A 6133-nucleotide genomic window follows, 5' to 3' on the forward strand; every position below is an offset into this window, starting at 1 on the left:
GGTGGGAGCATGAGTGTTTTACCATCACTATGAATGATTTCTCTGGCTTCCAACAGCTGTGAAGTCCTCCCAGTTAGAGCAACACCTCAAAACCTATTGGTTTGAGAAGGGTCCAGCTGCAGGCTTGGGCGTTTCCGTCATGACACAAAAACGCCCATTAGGCGTTCCTGGTAGCTTTTCATCGACCAATCACGAGGGGTTTCGAAAGGCATACTGGGTTTCGCAAGGCATACTGCGAAGCTCACTCGCAAAGCATACTATGCTTTCCTTCCTTAATGGCAATTTTACCTCTCTCGTTAGATTTAGCAATCATGGAGCCCCCACTTGGCTAACGTTAGTTCTATGCTACCAATTTTTTAGGCGTTTATTTAAGTCAGGCACAGAGTTACATTTTACAACATGGTTTCATGGTCAAAACACATTCAAAGGTTAAAAAGCAAAATAGTTACATTTTACAGCAAGGTCAACGCATTCAAATGTTAACACAAAATTCTACATAACTCAGTGTTCTCTATTTTCCAGAGTTCCTTACATACCACAATTCCATATCGTTCCTTGTCCCTCCACACATAATCCTTTACCAAGGTTATGCTCAAATTAACGATTGATTCCGCTGAAAGCAAAAGGCTCTTGTACACCATTAGGTTACGACACCTCCACATCGACTCTTTTGTGCAATTAATCAAGGCCCACCATCTTTCCCATCCCTTACAATCCCCACTCTTTATAACCCCATACAGGACATCTGATTCCGTTGGGACTCTAAACAGGTCACCCAGCCAAGGCCCCAATAAGCTCCAAACCCTCCGAGCCACCCCACATGACCACAACAAATGCGAAACATCCTCGTCTCCACCACACCCCACCCTGGGACATCTTGCGCTCTTAGATGACCCCCGTCTCTTCAGAAAATCTCGTGTAGGGAGACACCTCTGAACTGCCTGCCAAGCGAGATCTCTATCTGCGTTGAGCAAAAATGGCGAGTTGACATTTCTCCACACCCTAAGGCAGCTGGCTTCAGCCAGCGCGCCAACAGTAACCAGTCTTGACCGTTCGGGGCTCAAACAACTCTCCACGAAGGCTCGGTCTACCCGACCAACATCCCGCCACTTTCCAGACTTTACAAAGGTCACCACCCTTTCATACAGCAGAGGTCTCTTCTCTGCATGAGGTCTTTTTAGGCACGGTCTTAACCCCACTTTCCTTAGGACTTGATGGCCTACCCAGAACATGGCGAAATTTGGCCATAGACTCCTCCTATTTTCGTTTAGTTCTATGCTACCAGTACTTGAAACTGCTGTTTGAGAAATTCTAACTAGCGAATGTTCCGGAAGTTGACAGCCGTACGAAGAAGAAGGGGTTCGGTGTTCACGGTGAAAGTTAGGCCGGTTTATAGCAGAGTTTCCGTTGTCGGTTATTACCGGTCATTGACCGGAAAAAAATGAGGAGGACCGACAATTCTAAATGACCCCGGTCAGAATGACCAGTGGCGACTGGTCATTAGGGGCAAGTCGCTACTCTCACAAGAGAAAAATAAATAAATGAAAATGAAAAAAAAAAAAAAAATATATATATATATATATATATATATATATATATATATATATATATATATATATATATATATATATATATAAAAAGATAGAATATATATATTTTTATATATAAGAAGGGGTTTATTTTATAGTACTATAAAATAACAAGTTCGGCGCTTTTATTACATTTTTAGTCGACCCTGGCTTGCTTCTTCCGGCTGAGTTCGGAGGCGCAAGAGGGGCTCTAGCATGGACAGATTAGGGCTCTAGCCATGCTCTAGCCCCACCAGCCCAATGCAATGTGTATTGGAATGGAAACATTGAAATGTGCATGCTCATAGTGTTTCTCTGTTGAAGTAAACGGAGAATATTTTTCTTCCTGGTAGGGCTAGCCGCTAGCCCAATGTGTCCATGGCCATGGTCCATGGTCCATGGTGTGGACTTGGGACCGTTAAATATCCCAGGATGCATTTCGCATTCCTGTTTTAAAATATCAGTGTGTAAACTATAAAATAGGCTATATAGGAACATTTTAAAAGTATAACAAAGATGGAGGCCTATTCAACATATTTGCATACTATTATTTTAAAATGAAAGAAGGTTTTGTTTTACATAATTTGTTTATTGTATAAGTCGCTGATAGAGGAAACCCATCGCAACGGAAATCCCGGTCGGATCCCGGTCGGATCCATCTGAGTGTGTGTGTGTGTGTGTGTGTGTGTGTGTGTGTGTGTGTGTGTGTGTGTGTGTGTGTGTGTGTGTGTGTGTGTGTGTGTGTGCGCGTGTTTCTATTCTATTCTATACAGTGTCACCCTTTACGTTTCATTTGATAAAAACGACAGTGTTACCCCTTATGTTTTTTTTCCATGATGACTGATGAAAAACAACAGTGTTACCCTTATATTTTATTTGACAGAGACAACATTGTGACCACTTATGTTTTTCTTCATGACGACCAATAAAAAACAACAGTGTTACCCCTTGTAAATAAATAAATAAGGACAATTATTTATTTATTTTCAAATATGTTTTTTTTCATGACGACCAATAAATTACGACAGTGTTACCCCTTATATTTTATTTGACAAAGACAACAGTGTGACCACTTATGTTTTTCTTCATGACGACCAATAAAAAACAACAGTGCTACCCCTTGTGGTTTTTTTCATGACGACCAATCAAAAACAACAGTGTTACCCCTTGTGTTTTTTTCCATGACGACCAAAGAAAGACAACAGTGTTACCCCCTATGTTTTATTTGATCAATATCGACAGGTTTACCCCTTATGTTTACTTCATGACGGCCGATAAAAAACAACAGTGTTACCCCTTATGTTTATTTCATGATGGCCGATAAAAAACGACCGTGTTACCCCTTATGGTTTTTTTCATGACGACCAATAAAAAAAATCAACAGCGGTACCACTGTCCACGTTTTTGCAGGAATCCGAACCTGAGCTGTTTGGAGCATTAACCTCCGAACTCATCAATGAGTACACTCCACTGCACCACTGAGGCGATGAAAATTTACAATGATCAATCATCAATAAAGAGGATATACGTGAAATTAAAATGTATGTGTGTTTTTCTATTATTTCCCTTATGTTTTTTTTCATGACGACCAATAAAAAACAACAGTGTTACCTCTTATATTTTTTTTCATGACGACCGATAAAGAACTACAGTGTTACCCCTTATGTATTTTTTCATGACGACCAATTAAAAACATCAGTGTTACCCCTTAAGTTATTTTTCATGACGACCAATAAAAAACGACTTATATTATGTTTGACAAAGACAACAGTGTTACCCCTTATTTTGTTTTTCATAAAGACCAATAAAAAACAACAGTGTTACCTCTTGTGGTTTTTTTCATGACGACCAAAGAAAAACAACATTGTTACCCCCTATGTTTTATTTGATGAATATCGACAGTGTTACCCCTTATGTGGATATACATGACATTAAAATGTATGTGTGTTTTTCTATTATTTCCCTTATGTTTTTTTTCATGACGACCAATAAAAAACAACAGTGTTACCCCTTATGTTTTTTTTCACGACGACCGATAAAAAACGACAGTGTTACCCCTTGTTTGTTTTTTTCATGACGACCAAAGAAAAACGACAGTGTTACCCCAATGTTTTTTTCATGACGACCAATTAAAAACAACAGTGTTACCCCTTAAGTTTTTTTTCATGACGACCAATAAAAAACGACTTATATTTTATTTGACAAAGACAACAGTGTTACCCGCTATGTTTTATTTGATGAATATCGACAGTGTTACCCCTTATGTTTATTTCATGACGGCCGATAAAAAACGACAGAGTTACCCCTCATGTTTTTCCAGGTTGACCAATAAAAAACGACAGCAGTACCACTGTCAACGTTTTTGCAGGGATCCGAACCTGAGCTATTTGGAGTATTAACCTCCGAACTTATCAATGCACCATCAAGACACAGAATAAAGTCAACACAATGGTTATACTTGACTTTATAATTCGCATGAAATAGAGTTAAGAGTCTTCCAACAGAGGACATCAACCGGACATCAACCGGACTTGAATCCCGGTCTCCAGGGGGTAGTTCACAGCTCTCTCCACTTCCCACTGACATTTATATATTAAATATGTCTGTGGTTATATATGACTGCAATAGACATGATAGCATTGCGTTTCAAATTAAAGATATTGTGTTTTCCACAGAAAACACAAAACATATTTGCATGTTTGACAAATATGTTTGTCAAACATATTTTATTTGACAAAGTCAACAGTGTTACCCCTTGTGTTTTTTTTCATGACGACCAATCAAAAACAACAGTGTTACCCCTTATGGTTTTTTTCATGACGACCAAAGAAAAATTACAGTGTCACCCCTCATGTTTCATTTGATAAAAACGACAGTGTTACCCCTTATGTTTTTTTCATGACGACCGATAAAAAACGACAGTGTTACCCCTTATGTTTAATTTGATAAAAAAGACAGTGTCACCCCTCATGTTTCATTTGATTAAAACGACAGTGTGTGAAAAACAACAGTGGTACCCCCTATGTTTTATTTGATAAATATCGACAGTGTTACCCTTTTTGTTTTTTTCATGACAACCAATAAAAAACAACAGTGTCATAGATCACTACCTAGCAGAGAGTTGTAAGCACTTTCCACCCTTTTCAGTGGAGGAATTGGACTCCCCAAGCAATGTTATACTTAAAAGGAGCAAGTAAGTTACATATTAATTTAGTCTTTCGGCCTGTAGGATATGAACAAAATGAAGCAACTGTCCCATATTTCTAACTGCATTTGAAGTAGACATTGAGACTCACGAAAAATGGACGCTATAGGACAGTGATCATGATAGCAATGGCTGGTGGAATGGCCATGAAGTAGAAGTCTGTATATGCAGTGTAAGCTTGTGAATCTGAATGAAAAGTAGGTAAAAAGGTAGTGGCCATCCCCAAAATGCACCAGAAAACAGGAAATCAAATCTATTAAATAAAAATAAAAAATATGGGAGGGGGGGGGGGGGACCTCAGACCCCCTGTCTATTACTGTGCCCCACCAACGTTTGATCGCCAGCCGCCACTGAGAATGACCAATGGAAATAATTCTCTGCACAATTTGAATTGTGTTTAAATATGGTACAGTGGTCATTTGTTTAGCCAATTCATGTTAAACAATGAGGGTTTTGATTGACCCGAGGGAGAGGGGGCCTTTGATCAAGCGTTTGTGTTTTTTTTGTTTTTGTTATCATTGCTTTATTGGTCTAATCTGAGGAGAAATCTATGCCATAAACAGACATTTTACAGGCCTTTAATACACTGGTCTTCTTAATGCCGTGGAACGCTCCGTTCACTTGGAAGGGTAGCAGACCGGTAAGTTGTCAACCAGCGTCTTTGGTTGCTAAGCGACGTCAACGTCTTATAGCAGACTATTTCACTGCTGATCAACACTACGAATGCTGGTAACGAATAAATTGTAAAAAGACACACCATGTGAAGTCATTTGCCAAATAAGATTTGAAAAGCTTTGGAAGTTTATTTACATCACTATTTGCATGGTTTCGGAGTAGTACACTTTGAAATTTGAATACAGTTCAGCGAGAAAGGCGACGAAGAATAAGAAGGGGGCGTTCCAGTCTGCGTAAACGGGAACTCCCACCACACGAGAACACCCATTTGTGTCTGCAGTGGGATGATATTGCTTGGTTTCAGTTGTAGCATTTAGTTCTGAATTTTAATCTGCAATCTCGAAAATTGTCATGTAAGTTAATGTATTTATCTATTACCAGATGGTGACTGAGCCTATGGTCCACTGGTGAAAGCCCTTGCTTCAGCAGTATTCTGAATGTTATGACCTTGGTGTTGGTGGCAAAACTGTTTGTATCAGTGGGAAGAATTAACACAATAAGTGTCGCCAAAGACATGGCTTAGTTAGTGGTCTAAGTGGTAGAGTGATAGCACCTGCTGACTCCACACCTGCTGAGCGGTTAGTGCTGTAGACCGGGGTTCAAGTCCTGCCTGTGTTGGTGGTTTTTCAAACATAAACTCATTGAGTGAATATTTTGTCAAAAATAAAATCAGACCATCTAAGCA

Source organism: Gadus morhua, chromosome 13 (assembly GCF_902167405.1).
Source record: "Gadus morhua chromosome 13, gadMor3.0, whole genome shotgun sequence".
Taxonomy (NCBI): domain Eukaryota; kingdom Metazoa; phylum Chordata; class Actinopteri; order Gadiformes; family Gadidae; genus Gadus; species Gadus morhua.